The 26163-nt window shown below is 26.9% G+C and overlaps 1 protein-coding gene across 4 annotated transcripts in view; it reads right to left on the bottom strand.

Annotated features, from left to right (window-relative positions):
• LOC111621358 overlaps positions 1-22858 on the bottom strand; it is an 82686-nt gene extending 59828 nt beyond the window's left edge. For 2 of the 4 annotated variants that reach the window (XM_023363469.1, XM_023363468.1), the window contains exon 1: positions 22676-22857. The gene's annotated coding sequence lies outside the window, so the exon portion shown is untranslated. Of the gene's footprint in view, positions 1-22675 lie in introns of all 4 variants that reach the window. The other 2 variants (XM_023363465.1, XM_023363467.1) reach the window with 2 other exon arrangements.
• Positions 22859-26163: the final 3305 nt, after the last annotated feature.

The following is a 26163-nucleotide window of genomic DNA, read 5'->3' as shown; positions in this document are numbered from 1 at the left end:
TGCTTAATGGACACGCGACTAGAAATTCCTCTGTCACTTTAAAAAATAAGAATTAAAAACGAACCAATCCACTGTAGTCTTTTTCACGAATAATTTGAATTGCCATCTCTTGCTGAATTCCTTGATGTAAACGTGGTAAAAAATTTAAGTAAAATGAAAGGAAACAAGTACAGGAACTAATCTCGAAAAAACATTTGATTTTGTTTCTTTAGAATCGCTTATTTCAATAAAAAATTAGAGATGTATCGTCACTATAACATTAATTTTTCTTTGCTATCATAATAATTTGAAAAAGAAAATGAAAAAATATAATGCAAATCCCAATATCATATTATTTTCGTATCAACAATTTATTGACTTTCTCCAGTCTCTTTTTTCAGTCCCTTTTGATAACAGGTCGCACACTGGGGATTGATGACCAGACCCACAATGGGGTTGACTGGGTGATAATAGATGGGTCAGACATTTTCGAGAAAAAAATCACTCAAAAAATTCCTGGAGTTTTTCGACCCGTCCGGAATCGATCCTGGGTTCCTAAGAGCGGGTAGGCTGATGCCTCGGCAATCTATCCCACGGGCAATAATGATATACACCGTTTAGTGAAATTCGCACAAAACATTGTTTTTTTAATAGTAAAGAAAATCAAAAATAAAATAGAAGGAAATCTTCAAATCTTGCTCGATAATCTACATTTTTTTCACAGTGCAAGATTTGTAATCTGCTTGATTCGTAGATTGATTTGTTAACACAAGACACTATTAAAGGCTATATTTAAATCATACGCTTAGCTATCGACAGCTAAGCGTATGATTTAAATATTTTATTGGTTATTGGTTTTTATCATTTTATTATTATTATTTTAATAATATTATATGGTTTTTGAATGTGTGAGTTGTTGAATGTAACATTGTTAAATATTTTTGCCTTATTATATAATATATGATTACCTAACTCATGAGGACCATTTAACATCAGGGGCCGAAATGCATTTTAGGAGGCATATAAAAAAGTATGTATTAAGTATTTGTAGAAAGTATATTGTATTATACATAAAAAGAGTTAAAGGCTAATCGATAAATAAATATTATGAGACGATTAAAAGGAAGTTATCAAATCATGAAGAATTATGTAAAAATTAGGTCATTTGTTAGATTTTTATCTATTTTAATCATCGGCTATCATATTGCCCAATTGAAAGAGATCTATCGAAAATAGTTCTTGTTCGAAATAATCATAAAATCCCAAATCTAATACAAATATAAAGAAAAATTCAAGTTCCAATTTCATATAAAATTTTATTATTTTCCAAGGAAAACTAAGATCAACATTTTATTCTTATTACTATTAATTTTTATCGTAGAAATTTATACTGTGGCCAAGGATCTTTGTAATCTTCGTAAAAGTCTATTTAAATTTTCGGCAATAATCTCATTAAACAGGTCGTGAAATGAATTCTAGTTATCCAGACCAAGATGAAATGATTAACAAGTGAACTATTTATATAAGATAAAATTACAAAATATACAATAAAATATACTGTAACTTCAAAGTCCAGAGAAAGTTTGTGATTAAAGTCAATGAACGGCAACTTTTCTTTACAATGTAAAATATTTTAAAACATTAATTCAATAAAATTTATTATTAGCAATTATCAGTTAAACGAATACTTGTTTAAATATATTATTTAAGCTTTTTAAAAATTAGAAAAAGTTTGGTAAACATCGCTATTTGATTAAATATCTCTGTATCTACAAATAAGTCTAAACTCCATTGAACTGCGCTTAAAATATAAGCAGATAATTACATTTAAATGCTGAAATCAGAAATCTTAATGTTAGCTTTCAATACACAGCTTAAACATAAAATTAAAAACATGCCTTTATTGGTTTTTATCATTTTATTATTATTATTTTAATAATATTATATGGTTTTTGAATGTGTGAGTTGTTGAATGTAACATTGTTAAATATTTTTGCCTTATTATATAATATATGATTACCTAACTCATGAGGACCATTTAACATCAGGGGCCGAAATGCATTTTAGGAGGCATATAAAAAAGTATGTATTAAGTATTTGTAGAAAGTATATTGTATTATACATAAAAAGAGTTAAAGGCTAATCGATAAATAAATATTATGAGACGATTAAAAGGAAGTTATCAAATCATGAAGAATTATGTAAAAATTAGGTCATTTGTTAGATTTTTATCTATTTTAATCATCGGCTATCATATTGCCCAATTGAAAGAGATCTATCGAAAATAGTTCTTGTTCGAAATAATCATAAAATCCCAAATCTAATACAAATATAAAGAAAAATTCAAGTTCCAATTTCATATAAAATTTTATTATTTTCCAAGGAAAACTAAGATCAACATTTTATTCTTATTACTATTAATTTTTATCGTAGAAATTTATACTGTGGCCAAGGATCTTTGTAATCTTCGTAAAAGTCTATTTAAATTTTCGGCAATAATCTCATTAAACAGGTCGTGAAATGAATTCTAGTTATCCAGACCAAGATGAAATGATTAACAAGTGAACTATTTATATAAGATAAAATTACAAAATATACAATAAAATATACTGTAACTTCAAAGTCCAGAGAAAGTTTGTGATTAAAGTCAATGAACGGCAACTTTTCTTTACAATGTAAAATATTTTAAAACATTAATTCAATAAAATTTATTATTAGCAATTATCAGTTAAACGAATACTTGTTTAAATATATTATTTAAGCTTTTTAAAAATTAGAAAAAGTTTGGTAAACATCGCTATTTGATTAAATATCTCTGTATCTACAAATAAGTCTAAACTCCATTGAACTGCGCTTAAAATATAAGCAGATAATTACATTTAAATGCTGAAATCAGAAATCTTAATGTTAGCTTTCAATACACAGCTTAAACATAAAATTAAAAACATGCCTTTATTGGTTTTTATCATTTTATTATTATTATTTTAATAATATTATATGGTTTTTGAATGTGTGAGTTGTTGAATGTAACATTGTTAAATATTTTTGCCTTATTATATAATATATGATTACCTAACTCATGAGGACCATTTAACATCAGGGGCCGAAATGCATTTTAGGAGGCATATAAAAAAGTATGTATTAAGTATTTGTAGAAAGTATATTGTATTATACATAAAAAGAGTTAAAGGCTAATCGATAAATAAATATTATGAGACGATTAAAAGGAAGTTATCAAATCATGAAGAATTATGTAAAAATTAGGTCATTTGTTAGATTTTTATCTATTTTAATCATCGGCTATCATATTGCCCAATTGAAAGAGATCTATCGAAAATAGTTCTTGTTCGAAATAATCATAAAATCCCAAATCTAATACAAATATAAAGAAAAATTCAAGTTCCAATTTCATATAAAATTTTATTATTTTCCAAGGAAAACTAAGATCAACATTTTATTCTTATTACTATTAATTTTTATCGTAGAAATTTATACTGTGGCCAAGGATCTTTGTAATCTTCGTAAAAGTCTATTTAAATTTTCGGCAATAATCTCATTAAACAGGTCGTGAAATGAATTCTAGTTATCCAGACCAAGATGAAATGATTAACAAGTGAACTATTTATATAAGATAAAATTACAAAATATACAATAAAATATACTGTAACTTCAAAGTCCAGAGAAAGTTTGTGATTAAAGTCAATGAACGGCAACTTTTCTTTACAATGTAAAATATTTTAAAACATTAATTCAATAAAATTTATTATTAGCAATTATCAGTTAAACGAATACTTGTTTAAATATATTATTTAAGCTTTTTAAAAATTAGAAAAAGTTTGGTAAACATCGCTATTTGATTAAATATCTCTGTATCTACAAATAAGTCTAAACTCCATTGAACTGCGCTTAAAATATAAGCAGATAATTACATTTAAATGCTGAAATCAGAAATCTTAATGTTAGCTTTCAATACACAGCTTAAACATAAAATTAAAAACATGCCTTTATTGGTTTTTATCATTTTATTATTATTATTTTAATAATATTATATGGTTTTTGAATGTGTGAGTTGTTGAATGTAACATTGTTAAATATTTTTGCCTTATTATATAATATATGATTACCTAACTCATGAGGACCATTTAACATCAGGGGCCGAAATGCATTTTAGGAGGCATATAAAAAAGTATGTATTAAGTATTTGTAGAAAGTATATTGTATTATACATAAAAAGAGTTAAAGGCTAATCGATAAATAAATATTATGAGACGATTAAAAGGAAGTTATCAAATCATGAAGAATTATGTAAAAATTAGGTCATTTGTTAGATTTTTATCTATTTTAATCATCGGCTATCATATTGCCCAATTGAAAGAGATCTATCGAAAATAGTTCTTGTTCGAAATAATCATAAAATCCCAAATCTAATACAAATATAAAGAAAAATTCAAGTTCCAATTTCATATAAAATTTTATTATTTTCCAAGGAAAACTAAGATCAACATTTTATTCTTATTACTATTAATTTTTATCGTAGAAATTTATACTGTGGCCAAGGATCTTTGTAATCTTCGTAAAAGTCTATTTAAATTTTCGGCAATAATCTCATTAAACAGGTCGTGAAATGAATTCTAGTTATCCAGACCAAGATGAAATGATTAACAAGTGAACTATTTATATAAGATAAAATTACAAAATATACAATAAAATATACTGTAACTTCAAAGTCCAGAGAAAGTTTGTGATTAAAGTCAATGAACGGCAACTTTTCTTTACAATGTAAAATATTTTAAAACATTAATTCAATAAAATTTATTATTAGCAATTATCAGTTAAACGAATACTTGTTTAAATATATTATTTAAGCTTTTTAAAAATTAGAAAAAGTTTGGTAAACATCGCTATTTGATTAAATATCTCTGTATCTACAAATAAGTCTAAACTCCATTGAACTGCGCTTAAAATATAAGCAGATAATTACATTTAAATGCTGAAATCAGAAATCTTAATGTTAGCTTTCAATACACAGCTTAAACATAAAATTAAAAACATGCCTTTATTGGTTTTTATCATTTTATTATTATTATTTTAATAATATTATATGGTTTTTGAATGTGTGAGTTGTTGAATGTAACATTGTTAAATATTTTTGCCTTATTATATAATATATGATTACCTAACTCATGAGGACCATTTAACATCAGGGGCCGAAATGCATTTTAGGAGGCATATAAAAAAGTATGTATTAAGTATTTGTAGAAAGTATATTGTATTATACATAAAAAGAGTTAAAGGCTAATCGATAAATAAATATTATGAGACGATTAAAAGGAAGTTATCAAATCATGAAGAATTATGTAAAAATTAGGTCATTTGTTAGATTTTTATCTATTTTAATCATCGGCTATCATATTGCCCAATTGAAAGAGATCTATCGAAAATAGTTCTTGTTCGAAATAATCATAAAATCCCAAATCTAATACAAATATAAAGAAAAATTCAAGTTCCAATTTCATATAAAATTTTATTATTTTCCAAGGAAAACTAAGATCAACATTTTATTCTTATTACTATTAATTTTTATCGTAGAAATTTATACTGTGGCCAAGGATCTTTGTAATCTTCGTAAAAGTCTATTTAAATTTTCGGCAATAATCTCATTAAACAGGTCGTGAAATGAATTCTAGTTATCCAGACCAAGATGAAATGATTAACAAGTGAACTATTTATATAAGATAAAATTACAAAATATACAATAAAATATACTGTAACTTCAAAGTCCAGAGAAAGTTTGTGATTAAAGTCAATGAACGGCAACTTTTCTTTACAATGTAAAATATTTTAAAACATTAATTCAATAAAATTTATTATTAGCAATTATCAGTTAAACGAATACTTGTTTAAATATATTATTTAAGCTTTTTAAAAATTAGAAAAAGTTTGGTAAACATCGCTATTTGATTAAATATCTCTGTATCTACAAATAAGTCTAAACTCCATTGAACTGCGCTTAAAATATAAGCAGATAATTACATTTAAATGCTGAAATCAGAAATCTTAATGTTAGCTTTCAATACACAGCTTAAACATAAAATTAAAAACATGCCTTTATTGGTTTTTATCATTTTATTATTATTATTTTAATAATATTATATGGTTTTTGAATGTGTGAGTTGTTGAATGTAACATTGTTAAATATTTTTGCCTTATTATATAATATATGATTACCTAACTCATGAGGACCATTTAACATCAGGGGCCGAAATGCATTTTAGGAGGCATATAAAAAAGTATGTATTAAGTATTTGTAGAAAGTATATTGTATTATACATAAAAAGAGTTAAAGGCTAATCGATAAATAAATATTATGAGACGATTAAAAGGAAGTTATCAAATCATGAAGAATTATGTAAAAATTAGGTCATTTGTTAGATTTTTATCTATTTTAATCATCGGCTATCATATTGCCCAATTGAAAGAGATCTATCGAAAATAGTTCTTGTTCGAAATAATCATAAAATCCCAAATCTAATACAAATATAAAGAAAAATTCAAGTTCCAATTTCATATAAAATTTTATTATTTTCCAAGGAAAACTAAGATCAACATTTTATTCTTATTACTATTAATTTTTATCGTAGAAATTTATACTGTGGCCAAGGATCTTTGTAATCTTCGTAAAAGTCTATTTAAATTTTCGGCAATAATCTCATTAAACAGGTCGTGAAATGAATTCTAGTTATCCAGACCAAGATGAAATGATTAACAAGTGAACTATTTATATAAGATAAAATTACAAAATATACAATAAAATATACTGTAACTTCAAAGTCCAGAGAAAGTTTGTGATTAAAGTCAATGAACGGCAACTTTTCTTTACAATGTAAAATATTTTAAAACATTAATTCAATAAAATTTATTATTAGCAATTATCAGTTAAACGAATACTTGTTTAAATATATTATTTAAGCTTTTTAAAAATTAGAAAAAGTTTGGTAAACATCGCTATTTGATTAAATATCTCTGTATCTACAAATAAGTCTAAACTCCATTGAACTGCGCTTAAAATATAAGCAGATAATTACATTTAAATGCTGAAATCAGAAATCTTAATGTTAGCTTTCAATACACAGCTTAAACATAAAATTAAAAACATGCCTTTATTGGTTTTTATCATTTTATTATTATTATTTTAATAATATTATATGGTTTTTGAATGTGTGAGTTGTTGAATGTAACATTGTTAAATATTTTTGCCTTATTATATAATATATGATTACCTAACTCATGAGGACCATTTAACATCAGGGGCCGAAATGCATTTTAGGAGGCATATAAAAAAGTATGTATTAAGTATTTGTAGAAAGTATATTGTATTATACATAAAAAGAGTTAAAGGCTAATCGATAAATAAATATTATGAGACGATTAAAAGGAAGTTATCAAATCATGAAGAATTATGTAAAAATTAGGTCATTTGTTAGATTTTTATCTATTTTAATCATCGGCTATCATATTGCCCAATTGAAAGAGATCTATCGAAAATAGTTCTTGTTCGAAATAATCNAAAATTTTTTAAAATAATAATCGTCGCTATTATATCGTTAAAAATTAGAAAATTAAGCCTCCTTTAAATACTGGCTCCCTTTCATGGTCGAATGAGTGTTGCCAACTAAAACACGTAAAAATAATTTTAAAGTAGCCAAGACATAGCCAAATACTGTAGCGCCACATCACTAGCGGACATTTGAAATTTGCCGACTAGGACGGTCGGTTAACCGAGGTGTCGGTTAATCGGAGGTCGGATAATCGAGGCTCTACTGTATAATTTATGGCTTATTCAGTTGAAAATTAATATATTGGTTTATTTGTAAATAATAAAACAATGTCTAATAAATATGAAATGCAGAACATTTATATTCATAACTATAAACTATATGACAGAATGATAAGATAACAAAAATTAAAACATTTATCTTTCTGTCGTATGTAATTTTTCATTTATCTTAAGGAAGGAATCAGAAATTCTAAGGATGATATTTTCTAATTTTAAATTGTAATTGAATATAATTCACCTTTTAACTAGATTATTGCTTTAGTTTAATAATTATGAAATGAATCAGAACATTTCATATTCTTGATTTCTTACAATTTAATTTTAATTTATATTTATTTATATTAAATTCTAATACTCATTGAGTAATTATTTTACGCAATAAAGCTTACACAATACAGAACTTCTATCAGATAAATTATCTGATTAAAGTTAAGAAATTAATTAATGTTCGTTTTAAAATTTTATTGCAATTTCATGTAGTTAACTTTAGTAAAAGTTAATAATTTCATTTGTTTTGTATTAAATTATTTAAACTGATAACTATTTTATAGTCACGGGACATTAATAATTTCAAAAATACAAACGTTCAAGTTCAAGTACGGTAAGGTTTTTGCATTTTTATAAATTGGCATTGGCAAATTAGCAAAAGAAACGTTATTACTCTCCTACATGGCACTTCTCTATCGGAACAAATTGAGAAATTGTTATGAGATTGCTCAACATATTTCTTTTTTAAATTAATTAATAGAGGGCTTACTATATGACATTTATTATGTATAATTTAATCAAACTAGATAAAGAATTTTTAATATATACAGTAAATAAGTAAATAGATAATATTAATGATCGTAAGATAGTTCAATCATCTGTTAAAAACTTTAAACAGTAAAGCTAGGTTCACAGGACATTTTGATGATTATTCGTTTCGTTCGTTCTCATGACAATGTGAACTTAGCTTAGAGCATAATTTAGAAAATATTAATAACAAGTGTATTCAATATCCCATAATCATTCCTTTAAATTTCATAATTATTTTACCCAATTATAAAATTAGGTAATGCCATTTCTTACAGAAGTATTTTAAATATTTTTATTTCACGAAGGACGTGCAAAGTACCAATCGTGTGAATAAACTATCAATTGTAAAAAATAATAATAATATTTGAAAACTTTTTAAAGTCGTTTTTTCAATGCCACGGGGTCTATGAATTATTGAACACGTAATTAATAAGAGGGAGCTTCCAAAAGTATAACACTGTACACAACAGGAAGAGAGGAGGGTTAAACTTGGCTCAAAAACTGTACACCTAACTAATATACGGTCCCTAGATGTGGATTAAACATTACTGATAAGAATATGTAGCATGAAATAGGATCCTGATAGTTCAGAATCATCAAAAAAGGTTTGTATTATAAATAGAATTAAATATAACATTATAAACATACTTGTTTTGATGTTTTATTGAATTTAAAATGACAAGTGTAATTAAGAAAAATTTACTATATTAGTATATGTAATTAGTAATTTTAGCAGTATTAATTTTTTTTTAAATCAGGCAATTAGGAAAACAAAGTATTGTAGTCGACAGACCACTTTTTATTTTCTCATAGATTCAATTCAAGAAAACACCAGCCTGTACAATTTAATACTCCGAATTTTGCTAATTTTACATTATTAATCTGAATACATTTGTAAGATTTATGTCAAATTTTCTGACTAAACATATAAAAATTGCTGCAATGACGGAAATGGACGTAATTATCATTTTTTCCCTTCATAGGTCTCATCCTTCGCATCATAACACGGATGCTTTTACATCTTATTTAAATATTTTTATGTTTGGAATTACTTTAAACAGTTAACATTTGCTTTCAGCCAATCGTACTCAATCAATAACACATTATATTTATAATACGTTCATGTTACACATAAATTTATTACAGAAAAATTTATATAATTACGACATTTTTAATGGTAACATTGCGTAAAAATTTTAGTCATATACCAAAATAAAATTGTTTAAAATTTTTATCGATACGCTACAAAATTCAGTAAATAGAATTATAACACATCATCTAGAAACAATATATTTCCCAACTGTGACGCAAATTCTTTTAAGATTACGTAAAAGTAAGTATTGCTAATGTATAAAGATGAAATTTCATAAAAATAAATTTTACAAATTTTTTCGTCATTTTATCTTTCTTTATACATTTGCATTAAAGATAAATCAGTGAAAATTTTATGGCACCTTTCAATATACAATAGTGTAAAATATACTCACAATAACTAAAAAAACAAACTATTAATATAATATACATTATTACTAATATAATATAAACACTATAATATGAATAATAAAACAATATAAACATTGTTTTGTTTTTTTAATAGAACAAATTATTAAAAATTATTATCCATTTTTCTTTTATAATTCACAAATCAATAAATTTTTTTTTTTTAATTTGATGAATTCTCTGTTATTATAAAAACCCTCATTTAATTTTTAACCTTGACATAAATAAAATATTTAAAAAAAATTAAGAAGTAATTGCTTAATTTGCTATACATTATTTTTTTTTTTTAATTTGAAAGAGAATCAAACGAATTTTTAACTTCAAAATAATTTAATAAATTGTAAACTATATAAAAACAAAATTTATACCAATAAATATTATTTTATTTTAGATTGACAACTTTAAAAAATTAACAAATTAATGTAATTTACAAAATGACATTCATTAAAAATAAACCTGTACTTTATAAATATTCAAAATACATAAATTAAAAATTTTTCAAGGAATTATTATTACATAAATAAATTTATTTATACAAATTTAGCTGGCATACGAAATAATGTAATAAAATATAAAATTAAAAAATGTTTTGCTGCGAACAGACAAAATGAGGAAAAAAAAAAAACTTTAAAATCTAGGAATTCCAGGATCTCCAGCTAACAAACAATGACAATTAAATGTCCTTGGTTTTTATATTAATAATTATATATGGTTTGGAGCTAAATATTAGCATTCAAAATATTACTTCCCCAAATTTTGTCTCCAATAAACAAAATCATTTGTACTTTATATTCTGGATAACATGAATGAAATCACTCTTTTTCTAAGAACTAACTGCTTTATAATAGTAAAATTTTTAAATATTTTACCATATTATTATTATTTAAATACATTTAAATGTTGTATATATATAGGAATTTCAGAAATTACTTTATAAGGACAAATTCTTTGTCTAGTAGAATAAAAGTGAAATTAAAATTACTGTCATTTTAAACGAAAAACATAAATTTTATCTCTTTCCCTAATCAACGACAAGGTAAAAACTGATATGAATTATATTAGTAGTTATTTCGTAAGGCAGTGTATCAGTTAACGTGTTGATATTAGAACAAGTTTCGATTTCAGTAAATTACGTAACCTGACTTTTGTATACTTTTTAACATTGGCCTAATGAAATTCATTGACACGGCCGGAAATTAATTAGACATCAATCAAACGGATCAAATCGATTTTCGTTTATGTTCCTTCCAGTGGTTTTCTCTACTACAAAATATATCCGGCAACGAGTTGCGTAACTTTCCGGGCAAAATCGTTAAAATTGCTTGTGGAGTCATCTGTTATGAAATTTTATTTTAAAAATTTTTACTAGTACTAATTAGTACAAAATGATAAAAAGCTTAACTTTGAGGGTACGGATGAGTTATATTAAAAAAAAAAATTGTAAACATTAATAACGTGTAAAGTCTTCATTAAGTCCGACCCCACGAGCTATTACACGTGTCTCCTCTATATCTTCCCCACTCCTTGATCGTAATCATCAAAATTTAATGGCATCAACTCCCAATACACCAGCCTTCCTGCAGAATTTCACAAAAGGAACAGGGATGCTTCAAAATGCTTCAAAGTGGGTGGACAAAATAGTGCCTCCCACACAGACATCCATGCATACAGAAAAAACTCCCCTAATTTATTTTTTTCATTTCTCGAGTCCAAAAATGTAAGTCTTGGGAGGTCATTTTTTGACTTAGCGCCATACTTTCCTTGTTATATATAGATGTACAGTCGAAAAAATAAAAAATAAAATAAATGAAAAAAAGGAAGAACTTGCATACTTTTACCGCACTGATAAGAAATAAAGTTATTTAAAATAAATATTGTGATTAATTTTATATTCATGTGTTGACAGAAGCAAAATGCTTTATTCTTTCAAAGACTGACACAGAAATTTCTGTTTTCTAAGTATTTATTTTATACTAAGTAAATGGCTTTTGATCTTTTTTAATTAAATTGCTTATTTCAACAGCATAATTTTAATAATTTAACTAATAGTATATAGTTTATTCTCGAATTATTCTCGTGGAGAAGAACACTCAAATTAATCGAGTTTAATTTGAGTGTTCTTCTCCACGAATTCGGGCTGCATAATAGCACGAGACAGCAAACGAAAATAAAATTTCGGTCCCAAAGTCACAGAGACCGCAGGTTGCTCATGACTGATTTAATAATGCAATAATGCATTTAAAACTCTTATTAAATTTAATGGTAAATGAGTAATTAAATATTTTGTATTAATAAAGATAAGATTTCTGTACATTGTAACGGCCTCTTAGACTTCCTAATTGGATCACGAGCCAAAGGATACCATGGTTCTAATTACTAAATATTCCGTTACATAACATAAACATAACAAAGTTGGTATGGAAAGATAAGCTTTGGGAGAAGAATACTTTTGTTCCTTCATTAGATTAGATTTCGCCTTTCTCTGCATCCGATAGTCTTAGTACTTGCTCATAAAATTTATTCACTTTTTAAATCGTATGATAAAGTGTCAGTTTGAAAAAAAACACCCCTTGTATAAAAATATAAATCTAAACGAATCAAAAATGAACAAGGATTGTATAATCATTGAAATCTACGAGTAGGTCTAACGTAAAATAGCAAATTATCCATCCTTGACGTTTCCGGTAGTGAAACGTCATTCAAAACGTGTCGCGGAAATGAGTACGACACATTTGTTTCCGTGTACGTAAACAGTCGCGGTATTCCGTTGTAATGAGAACCAACCCTTAACTGCTTCCTGGACGTTACGGAAATGATTCGCTCTTCCTGGACAGTATGGAAATGGCTTCCATTTTATCAGGAAGGGCTAGGTTTGAATCGTGCTTCTATTTCCTGACTAACCAAGTTTAATACAGGTGAAAAAAAAAGAATTGAAAACGCCGAAGAAAAAAATTAATCTAATTACTATAGCAGAAATTCGTACTGTAAAGTCAAATTGCAAACTTATTTACACTGTCTGTCAGTCGTTAATCTCGAGAACGGAGTTAGATAAATGAAAACCAAGACCAGATAAGGAAATTTTTAAATTTTCTTATCTGGTCTCATTTTTAAATTATGATGAAATATTGCAGCCCAGTATTGTGACGATAAGTAACCTCGTTGTCCAATAATATTAAACTTAATAATGATATTTTGAGGGATATATTGATAATATTTAAAAAGTTCTGCAGATTCTCAAGAGCAGCTATTTGGCTACATTTAGTAATTGGATAACTGAAGTGATCAAGGTCTATCTGCCACTATGACTTGGATTTTAGTTCCAACTAACACGACCATATGTTTCTAGTTACAACACAATACACAATACATAGGCAAAGAGAATAGTTTAAAACAATTAAAAACAACAATGTATAAGTAAGAACTCAAAACAATAAATAAAACGATGAATGAATTTATGTAAATTTGTGTACATGGATGAAAAAAACATAAGAGATGGGAAATTTACTAAAGTTTACTTCGGAACCATTTGAAATACATTCCAATAAACGTTAACAAACTTTTGTAAAAGTTGGAATTTTCGATAAGCACAGTAAATTTGATACATACGACCAGTTAATTTGTGTTAATCGACATTTCATCTCATCTTACATAATTCAAAAATATAGCCTAATGTATGTTGTCTTCATATTGATTGCAATAAAAACAATTGTAAACCAAACCGTGTCAAGTATCCAGTGAATGATATAGAACTGAGTGCAATGACAACTGAGTTATCCAATAATTCTGTAAACAGTTTTGTATTTTAGGAGAAAAAATTAATAAGTACTCCGACCTGTAGTTTGTTCATTCTTTGTTTTACCATTTATGTATTAACTAGCAGATGAGTCACGGACAAAAAATAACAACAAACATTAAGATTATTAAATTGTTTCGCACTTCTAACCCTTCTATTGATATTATATTATAGTTTGATTTATATAACTACGAATGTTAACTTAGGTAAGGGTTTAAAACACTAAGTGCCTAATGACACGCATTTTAAATCTTCTTTAAATTGTGTACGGTAGAGGAATAAAGAATTTTGAAAATTGTTCCATTCACAGCCGAATATCAAATGATCATCTGAGAACGAATCAAATTTTGCAAAAAAAAGGTGTAGATATTTTAACTCTGCACCCTTGAAAATTACTTAAATCATATTTTGTACAGGCCGGTAACCTAGTATTTTGGATTTTCCAATTCCAATGCCACCATACCGCTGGTCCGATAAAAAGAAGGACCGTTGCGGAAGGTGGTCAAAGTAATTCGAGCGAAAGTAGTCGTTGACCTCCTCCTAAAAAGAGAGGATGGTCAACCACAACTAATTAATACTGGTCTACTACTAATATTTGAAAGGTGATCCGTGTTCACTTTCAAGGTTACGATGATTGCGCACATGATCGAGTTGCTAACCTTAATTAATGTCCGAAAGACTTCGTATGACTTAATTAAATAAAAAATAATATATTGTAAAACTATGAGAATGATTGCTTTTATGTTATATCTACGCATAAACACCTTATCTCACTGAGAATTATTTATTAACCGTAACGAACGTTTTAAACATTTAACCAACGTTCTTTTTATCTATTTTATTATTTCGTTATTTTAAATTGTATATATATATTATTGTAGTCTATTCATTGTATTCAAATAGCTCAATACTCCAAAGAATTCTGTATTTTAAATGTGTTCTTAACTGTTCTGTACAAAAAAGAACAGTAATCAATATTCCATGATACCTGAAGATGGCCTGTAGAACAGGTTGAAAACGTTCGTTACGATTAATAAATAATTCTCAGTGAGATAAGGTGTTTTTGCGTAGGCTAAGAAGCATCTAGCTGGGTATTAATTAAGTATTTTATGTTATAATAAAGTGTTTATACTTTTGCAACAGATTGTATAAATTATGTGGGAAGTATGTTCTCGAAATATCGCGTTTATAGAAAAATTATTGGACTACAATTTGAAAAATAGATTGTAGATCTATAAATTTCGACTATTGTCCGTCTGTCCTTCATCAATCTCGAGAATGGAGTTAGATACATCAAAAACGACACCAGATGTAGAAAGTTTAGGGGGAGGAGGCCCATATTAACTATATAGGAACTTCAGGTTTGGAATGAATGTCACGTTACTTGGATTCAAAATTTTCTCCTGAACAAAGTTAGAGAGCAATAGAGTCGTGCCGGTGATCTAACAGAGAAAGTATGTACAGGGGCAAAACCACTACTAAAAAATTGAGAACATTGTGACGAAAAGTTACGATGTCACAATAAATAATCGCTTGTTAGAATTAGTTTGGTTTATTTGGTTACTGCAACGCGATCTGCCAGGGAATGCATCCCAGAAAAACTTTTATGGGAAGCTGAACCCTATTTAGATGAAGAGAACCCGGAAAACTCCACGTGGCCAGCACGTTGGCCATGCCCGAACCCACGATAAACTACCAAAGCACGGTAGTTTTATGCACTTAGCTACTGGAGGACGCTTATTAGAATTAAGAAAGTACCGTTAAGAAATGAAAAAATCCGAGTCGTTAGATGTGGAAAATTAAATACTTATAGATTTTTCACAGGGTAACAACGCTTTCCATTGCATGCAAGTAAGTGCTATATGCTACCTGTCGCAGTAATTATATAGCGCGTCTATTTCGCGCTATATCATTTTTGCAGTAATTAAGTGAATATAATATATANGTATATTGTATTATACATAAAAAGAGTTAAAGGCTAATCGATAAATAAATATTATGAGACGATTAAAAGGAAGTTATCAAATCATGAAGAATTATGTAAAAATTAGGTCATTTGTTAGATTTTTATCTATTTTAATCATCGGCTATCATATTGCCCAATTGAAAGAGATCTATCGAAAATAGTTCTTGTTCGAAATAATCATAAAATCCCAAATCTAATACAAATATAAAGAAAAATTCAAGTTCCAATTTCATATAAAATTTTATTATTTTCCAAGGAAAACTAAGATCAACATTTTATTCTTATTACTATTAATTTTTATCGTAGAAATTTATACTGTGGCCAAGGATCTTTGTAATCTTCGTAAAAGTCTATTTAAATTTTCGGCAATAATCTCATTAAACAGGTCGTGAAATGAATTCTAGTTATCCAGACCAAGATGAAATGATTAACAAGTGAACTATTTATATAAGATAAAATTACAAAATATACAATAAAATATACTGTAACTTCAAAGTCCAGAGAAAGTTTGTGATTAAAGTCAATGAACGGCAACTTTTCTTTACAATGTAAAATATTTTAAAACATTAATTCAATAAAATTTATTATTAGCAATTATCAGTTAAACGAATACTTGTTTAAATATATTATTTAAGCTTTTTAAAAATTAGAAAAAGTTTGGTAAACATCGCTATTTGATTAAATATCTCTGTATCTACAAATAAGTCTAAACTCCATTGAACTGCGCTTAAAATATAAGCAGATAATTACATTTAAATGCTGAATTCAGAAATCTTAATGTTAGCTTTCAATACACAGCTTAAACATAAAATTAAAAACATGCCTTTATTGGTTTTTATCATTTTATTATTATTATTTTAATAATATTATATGGTTTTTGAATGTGTGAGTTGTTGAATGTAACATTGTTAAATATTTTTNAAAATAACAACAAACATTAAGATTATTAAATTGTTTCGCACTTCTAACCCTTCTATTGATATTATATTATAGTTTGATTTATATAACTACGAATGTTAACTTAGGTAAGGGTTTAAAACACTAAGTGCCTAATGACACGCATTTTAAATCTTCTTTAAATTGTGTACGGTAGAGGAATAAAGAATTTTGAAAATTGTTCCATTCACAGCCGAATATCAAATGATCATCTGAGAACGAATCAAATTTTGCAAAAAAAAGGTGTAGATATTTTAACTCTGCACCCTTGAAAATTACTTAAATCATATTTTGTACAGGCCGGTAACCTAGTATTTTGGATTTTCCAATTCCAATGCCACCATACCGCTGGTCCGATAAAAAGAAGGACCGTTGCGGAAGGTGGTCAAAGTAATTCGAGCGAAAGTAGTCGTTGACCTCCTCCTAAAAAGAGAGGATGGTCAACCACTACTAATTAATACTGGTCTACTACTAATATTTGAAAGGTGATCCGTGTTCACTTTCAAGGTTACGATGATTGCGCACATGATCGAGTTGCTAACCTTAATTAATGTCCGAAAGACTTCGTATGACTTAATTAAATAAAAAATAATATATTGTAAAACTATGAGAATGATTGCTTTTATGTTATATCTACGCATAAACACCTTATCTCACTGAGAATTATTTATTAACCGTAACGAACGTTTTAAACATTTAACCAACGTTCTTTTTATCTATTTTATTATTTCGTTATTTTAAATTGTATATATATATTATTGTAGTCTATTCATTGTATTCAAATAGCTCAATACTCCAAAGAATTCTGTATTTTAAATGTGTTCTTAACTGTTCTGTACAAAAAAGAACAGTAATCAATATTCCATGATACCTGAAGATGGCCTGTAGAACAGGTTGAAAACGTTCGTTACGATTAATAAATAATTCTCAGTGAGATAAGGTGTTTTTGCGTAGGCTAAGAAGCATCTAGCTGGGTATTAATTAAGTATTTTATGTTATAATAAAGTGTTTATACTTTTGCAACAGATTGTATAAATTATGTGGGAAGTATGTTCTCGAAATATCGCGTTTATAGAAAAATTATTGGACTACAATTTGAAAAATAGATTGTAGATCTATAAATTTCGACTATTGTCCGTCTGTCCTTCATCAATCTCGAGAATGGAGTTAGATACATCAAAAACGACACCAGATGTAGAAAGTTTAGGGGGAGGAGGCCCATATTAACTATATAGGAACTTCAGGTTTGGAATGAATGTCACGTTACTTGGATTCAAAATTTTCTCCTGAACAAAGTTAGAGAGCAATAGAGTCGTGCCGGTGATCTAACAGAGAAAGTATGTACAGGGGCAAAACCACTACTAAAAAATTGAGAACATTGTGACGAAAAGTTACGATGTCACAATAAATAATCGCTTGTTAGAATTAGTTTGGTTTATTTGGTTACTGCAACGCGATCTGCCAGGGAATGCATCCCAGAAAAACTTTTATGGGAAGCTGAACCCTATTTAGATGAAGAGAACCCGGAAAACTCCACGTGGCCAGCACGTTGGCCATGCCCGAACCCACGATAAACTACCAAAGCACGGTAGTTTTATGCACTTAGCTACTGGAGGACGCTTATTAGAATTAAGAAAGTACCGTTAAGAAATGAAAAAATCCGAGTCGTTAGATGTGGAAAATTAAATACTTATAGATTTTTCACAGGGTAACAACGCTTTCCATTGCATGCAAGTAAGTGCTATATGCTACCTGTCGCAGTAATTATATAGCGCGTCTATTTCGCGCTATATCATTTTTGCAGTAATTAAGTGAATATAATATATATATATTTTTTTAAAATTATATCCTTTTTCATAAGAATTATATTCAATTTATTATTTTGTTAAATTTTTTTTCGATAGATGGCGCTACGTATAAAGCAGCAAAACGAATGTAGACAGGATTGATTGATTTAGATATCCAATAGATATTTTTGAATGTGATGCTCGACATTATCTAAGTTAGAGTTACATAAAACATAACTACAGAATTTCGTAGCAATTGGTCAAATGGCCTAAGAGTTCATAGAGAACAAACAAACATTCTCATCTCATCTCATATATATATATTTTTTTAATTAATAATATATAACCTCGGTAATAATGCATAAGTTATAGGAAGTGATTCTGTAGCTGTTCTGTTTTGCAAGCTGTCAGCTCCATCATTATTATAGATATTCCAGTGTGATCTCCAGAAAAATCGAATAATTGTTACGCCCGTTGAATAAAATTCTTTATTCATTAAAGGTTAAAGACATTTTTATTTACCTTTCTTTACCTATACATATTGGAGTATGGAGGTACTATCCGTATATAATTGAATTCTTTGATTGTTACAATTAGCATGGCCCATTCAAGTGCTTGTGATACAGTGAAGATTCCTGCCTGAAAGATTTTGCCCATGTATTTTGGCTACTTGAGCAAACATATTGAAAATAGTGCCAAACTTTTTAAGGTATAAAATGTGATCATCATCCAGGATACCGTCCCCGAGAAATTTCTGGAATTCTGTACCCGGATCCAATCTTGGTCCTCCAGAAGCAAACTAACACCTTTAATGCCTCAGCCTGCCTTCACGCCTTTATTTGACATCAGTAACCTGCTCACAATGTTTCATCAACTCTTGATAACTTCAAAAAATCGTTATCAAACCTAAAGTTAGTTGTTCGTGTCCTGTTCATATCCTTGAATTGAATCTTTGTAATGAAGATCTTCGTGTAAGATTCTGAGAACGTTACTATTCTCAATATCAAGTGTGGTTGGTTGTCTTCCATTTCACTTATGCAAACTACACAAGATGACGTATTTTACACAATTAATATTGTCTGGTGTGCGTAGAGAATGCGGATGTTCTGAAGATTTACTATCTTTTACACTTCTTTGACATGCAAAGTAACAGAATATTGCGACTAAAGGCATATCACCAAACTGAAATCAGAAACTTCGTTTTGTAGCTATGATAGACTGTCTTTATAAACGTCTTTACTACCGAAATTCAATGTCTCATAGTTAATACTCCATCACTTGAATTCCAAAGTACGCTGAAAGTAACGGTGATCAGTATTACAACGATATCTAGAGGGTGACTTGAGAACTAATTTTAAAAACCTTCAAGTTTTTCTGGCGCATCCTGTTGTAGATCAGTCTATTTTTTAATACCATTTTCTACTATGGAGTTGACGCTATTCCAAGATGTTAAAATTATACAACACATTAATATTTGGTCACGTACTGGCACTTCTAGATAATTTCATTACACAATTTGTTGCTATCTCGCACAGAATATTTTTAGGTAGTATATTTAGAAGTATTAAAAATAAGATTATTTTACCAAGTTTTTTTTTTTATTGAATTCTAATAAATATTCGATTATTTATACAACTTCATTGAAAGCATTAAGTGTATATTAATCTAATTTTATTCCTTTGGATGTTCGAAAAATCAATTATTTCTGATATTAACAGTTTCTAATGTGCCGTATTAAAAATTCTGTTATAAACTAATTGATTAGGATCTAAATTTTATTTTTATTCAACCGTGAGAAAAACAGATACTATTACAAGCACGCAGGAAACAGATGGATTTCAAGTGGAAATAGCTTTTCCATTCTTTCTATCAGCTAATTTTGTTCTTACAAAAAACTCCGATGTGAGAAAATTAAAATGAGTATTATAGCAATACTTTTGTATAAATCATAGTTCTTTTTGACTGAAAGCATTTTTCTTGTGTGTCACACATTTAATTGGATTTCGTACGAATGGAAGCGTATGAAAATGTCCGACTTGTGCCATCAATTTGAAATTTAAGTTCAGGTCTACAATTAATCTTTTTAAAATTACTACTTTATATGTTTTTGAAGAATCTAAACTCATTTGATTTTTGTGTAAATTCGTTAAAAACGATTTAAATTTATACACAAAATAAAAACAACAGAATCCAACTCATCTGATATTGATTTCGAAATCGGCACAAGTAAATCGGTGCCGATTTTATTCAAGAAAACTCAGGTCAAACGTTTAAAGTATTGTTTCTTAAAGTGAAATTTAATGCTCTTCCAGTCTAATAGTTCATTTCGCAGGGTAAAAGTACATAGCATTATACTAAATTTGCTGCTTAACTTAAGGCATCGCTGTCATGATGCATTCGAACTGAATCATCAAACGTATCGAATACACAGTTTTATTGTTTTTAAAAAATCATTTTACGTAAATATTTAATTCCTTTATATATTTTAAAAATATTATATTATTTGTAATATTTAAAAAAATATATTTACTCATTAGATAAAAATAATTTATCATCAACTATTTGATATTAGTAACATAAAAACTATTCCACAATTTTTATCTGCCGTTTCAATCGGTCAACGAATCTAAATTACAAAATAATAATAATAAATAATGAAATTAACAATTGAATGAAATATGATATTAAAAGTATAAATTTATTAATAAAATAAATATTAATTCCTTATATATTTTTTTAATTCTCTTACACAAAATTTATAGAAAAAATTATTTATTAGAGCAAATATAAAGTACTGTATTTTGATAACTGTTTGCCAGATGTTATAAGGAAATAAATGAAGTATTGATAAAAATCAGTGAATTAAAAGTAAAAAAAAGTTAGCAATTTTTCTAGTTACTTTCACCAGTGATCGATCTTTTCCAAGTTTGTAGACTTAAACAATCATCATTCAGTAATTTAATTCGCTATTTTATTTACCATTTACTTTAAGACGATGGTTTCCAATGTGCTGACCTATAGAATCTGATGTAATTTGAATTTGCAAAACTAAAAAGGAAACTATTAAAATCTAGAATTAAGTTAACTTTCAGAATTTAAATTATACTAAAGTGTTTTTAAAATAAACTCATATTGGCAAGTTGACCTTAGGACTTCTTCACTTATTTTCACCATATTATTTACAGCAAGTCGCCCCAATGTCTAGCCTTAAAAAAATCTAATGAAAATTATCACATGATTAAAATATCAATTTTAATTCCGCATTTTTTATAAATCAAAACATGAAATTCTATACAAAGATGTTTAAAATCTTTCATTTAAAACCTTAAAACTTATTTTAAAAATTCTTTTTCAGATTTCAAAAACAAAAATATCGATAAAAAAAAGTTCTATTTATAAAGAAATATAAACAAAATATTGTTTTCGACAGAAAACTTGTTTTTCTCCCGATAAAAAAAAATTCCACAAACATTAAATAATCATAAAAGGGCAGAGAAATGTAAGTAAATATCATTTCCGAAGAGATAAGATGCTACAAATGAACTATTGTTTAAAATTAAAAATATATATAATTTTTACTAATTCTCGCAAAACTCGTGTCAAATAATGTAGATTATACGATATTAGGTCTTAAGATTATTATTTAGATAAATGAAAGGGTCTAAATTTAGAGTTTCAAGGTCGTCGTCACGACGGATGAAGAGAGACGAGGCCAGAAGGACTACGAGAGGGAGGAATGGGGAATATCATCATTGCAGTCAGATCTGCCACGTGTGTTGGCAACCTGCCAACTCACCTGCAATCGTATCGAAGTTAAAAGATATGCCCCGGAGTCAGATAAGTTCAACAACGTCAACCGGCATAAATCGACTTGTCGTAAAAACGACGAGTGATTTCGGTACAGTTAAACATAACAATTGAAATATGCAACAATCAGCAAAAAGTTTTAAATTACTTTAAATCCGTACAAATAATAATAATAATTGTATATTCAATGCGAAATACAAATACAACAAAAGAAAATTTAAGACAATTACAGCGTATATTTCTTAATTTGTATAATAAAAAATTATACTTACTAAATGCACGCCACGAAAACTAAGGACGAGAAAGGGATGACTTTGAACAGATCGCTCTCATAAGCTGAAATAAAATGAACTGGTATCTAAAACGACAAATGCTCCCCCTATAGGACAAAGTTCTTGTAACATTAACTAATCCTACAAACACAGGTCGACCACGTGAAAATCTCAGCAATAATTTTATTTACATTAAAACGTGTGTACAGTACATGTATAAACGAAAGGCCCATTAAATACTTTCGTAGAAGAACTTTAAATGACGAAGGCTCTCCGGTAAATAACTTCTAGAGTCGGCGTTATACATTTTATATCCTTTACTGCAGCCCATTTCTTTCATGAGCTTAGTTGGAGCGTTGCATAAATGGAGCGGAACGGCGGGATGGGTTCCTTTTTGATTTCTAACATGTTCTGCCGCTCTTTCGTAAGCTTCGTAGGAATGACGAGATTTGGGTGCTTTGGCTAAATACGTGGCGCAGTGAGCCAAATTGATCTGAAAAACAAGAGAAAATATAATGTAATTAATAGATTTATTTATAATAAATTAATTATTTTAATAATAAAAGCTGCTTAATATTGAATATGTCATATAGAATTAACAAGATTAAATGAAATATTCGTACAGCTGGAAGGAATATTGATTTTTTTATTCTATTGTCTGAGTAATCTGAAATCATTATTTGGGACTGTGAACTTTAAAATATTGTTCTCAAATAAACTTTTGTTCTTTGCCCTTCTTGTTATACAATTACGCGTGTTTAATTTAAACACATGATTTTACAGTACTTACTTTACAACAGACAATTATAAATTAAATAATAATTTTAAAATTTTCTATTAACGAAAATAAAATATTTTAATAATATTGGACTAATTCTTTTAATAATTTTTTTTTTAAAATAAAATAATCAAATTCAGAGTTTTAAAATTTAATAAAATTAGTTTTCAAGATATATATTTTATTTTATTTTACAATTTCTTACTAACTATCAATGTCAAGCACTAATTTATATCAGAAAAATTATATAAAGAAAATGAAAACTCCCATTCATTAATTAGAAAAAAAATGAAATATTTAGAACAATTATATTCATTGAATATTGTAAAGTTATAAGATTGCGCTTTAATATTTTTTGAATATAAAGTTAAAAAATGAGAAAGAAAAAAAATCACCTATCAGTTTTCTAAATATAAATTTTTATATACTAATGATAATAAAATCTGAAGAGAAAGATAAACAACAAAAAAAATTGCTGAAAAACATATTATTTCGCTATTTAAAAAAAAAAAAAAAAGTCATAGCTGACAAGCAGAAAATTTATTATTTTACAAACATTTAAGTTTTATTCATTTTGTCATTTAGAATTAAAATAAGCCAATTTTCATATAATAAAATAAATAATAAATTTTTTAAAGATTTCCATGGTTACCTTTTTGTTTTCATGATAATGAAACTTATTTTAAAACTATTTTCTAATAATATTTTATATTAAGTCATTAAATGAATAGTATGACAAATGATGATATAAAATCAATACTATTGTATTTAATAACAATTCATATTGCAAAAGCTGATATAAGTTTCGACCATATGCAGTTTTTGCATTGAATAAACTGTTTCAATTTATTATTTCTTTAAAAATGAAATAATGTTTGACATAAAATATATTCAATAAATATCAATATGAAATATAATATGTTTTTTAGGGGTTAAAATATTAATTTTCAATTCTTTGAAAATAATCAGAACTATTTCTAATCTAATTCTAAACTAAGATATAAATTTATAAAATTTTTAAGTGATGACTTTATAGCCTGAATTAAATGATCATCAAATTTGACACCATATAGTCTCAAAAAATTAGTCTTTGAATTTTTAAAATGATCCCATACAAAAAAAAATTATTGTAATTAATTATTCTGTTTGTTTTTAATATTTAATACTTTAAAATGGCAGAATATCTGATATGATATTTCATATAACAAATATCTAATAAATATTTTAAAAACTAAATCTCTTAGAACAATCATACTTTTTCAAATTGGAGTTTATATCTAGAATTATCCTACCAATTTGATATTACCATGAATTTAAAATATAAAACTATAATATATTATTATAAAATAATATAACTCTAAAATAAAAAATTATGGTGCTTTATAAAAGCATGATACTTGTTAGACTGCAATTTTAAAAAATTGTAGACATAAATTTCCACAGTTGTCCAACTATCTGTATTTCCCTAATCTCAAGAATGGAGTTAGATAGCTAAAAGACAAGATTAGATATGGAAATTTTAGGGGTTGGAGGCTCCAATTAACTATATATGAACTTCCAATGCATACTGTAAGTCACATTATTTCGATTCAAAACTTTTCCCTTGAAAGCAGTTAATAGATGACTGGCACAACATCATTGCTAACAAAAAATATTGATGTTCAGGGGCAAGACACTACTAGTAATTTGAGATGGATAGCATATATTTTAGATTAAAAATATGATTTAAACATATGATATTAAAAATTGCAGCTTTATTTGATAAAGCATATGATATATCAATAATAATTGCTTGTTTATTTTAGAGAACAGTTCTTTAATATTAATAAAAATACAGATAACTAATATTTTTATGTATTAATTCACTACACTTAATTCAATGGTGATGTTATTTCCAGATTTATTACACAAAAGAAAATATTTTAATATTGTCCTTGGTGTAATAAGTCTGGAAATAAAATCGCCATTTTAATATTTTTATTTTATTTCATAAAATGACTATTATTTATCTGTTTTTATCATCAGCAAAGAATTAATTAAAAATTATAGTGAACTGAATTAAAAAAGCAGGGAATGTATAGTGAAAGTTAGATGTGGTTCATCAGATATTTTATCCCTTATTAAATGTTTCTTTAATCCATATAGATTATGGATTATTTTGACTAAATATGTTGTTATTTGTTTAAAATCCTTATTAAATATTGCTAAATATACTATATCTTGTTATATATAAAACTTATTAAATAATACTTATTCTTAAAGATAAACTAAATAAAATATCTAAATTTACATTTTTAAAATGTCATGAATATACAAAAAACTGTTTTCATTTTCTGTCATATCAACACACCAGTAACAGTTCAAAACAATTTTCTCATATAAAGAGGACTTTTTATTAGAGGCTCCACCCCCACAATAAAATGAAATTTAGATAAAAATTTAATTTTTATGTAAATTTACTTTGAATTCAAAATATTCAATTGTCAATAAATCAAAGTTAAATTTATTATCATTATTATATTAATTTTTAATAAATGTATAGAACTAATTTAACAATACATTTTGTATATTTTAGATATTTTTCATGTCTATGTGAACATTTTTAAATCAAAAAGATTACTTTAAAATGAATATCTGTTTAGTTACATATTTGATTAATTTTTTCCAACTTTGCAACATTTTATTTTTCATTTTTAAGATAAAATATATT

Source organism: Centruroides sculpturatus, unplaced genomic scaffold (assembly GCF_000671375.1).
Source record: "Centruroides sculpturatus isolate CEXI.00-Female unplaced genomic scaffold, Cexi_2.0 scaffold275, whole genome shotgun sequence".
Classification (NCBI taxonomy): Eukaryota; Metazoa; Arthropoda; class Arachnida; order Scorpiones; family Buthidae; genus Centruroides; species Centruroides sculpturatus.
The sequence above is the reverse complement of the archived record's forward strand: the minus strand, read 5'-3'. Positions and strand labels throughout refer to the sequence as shown.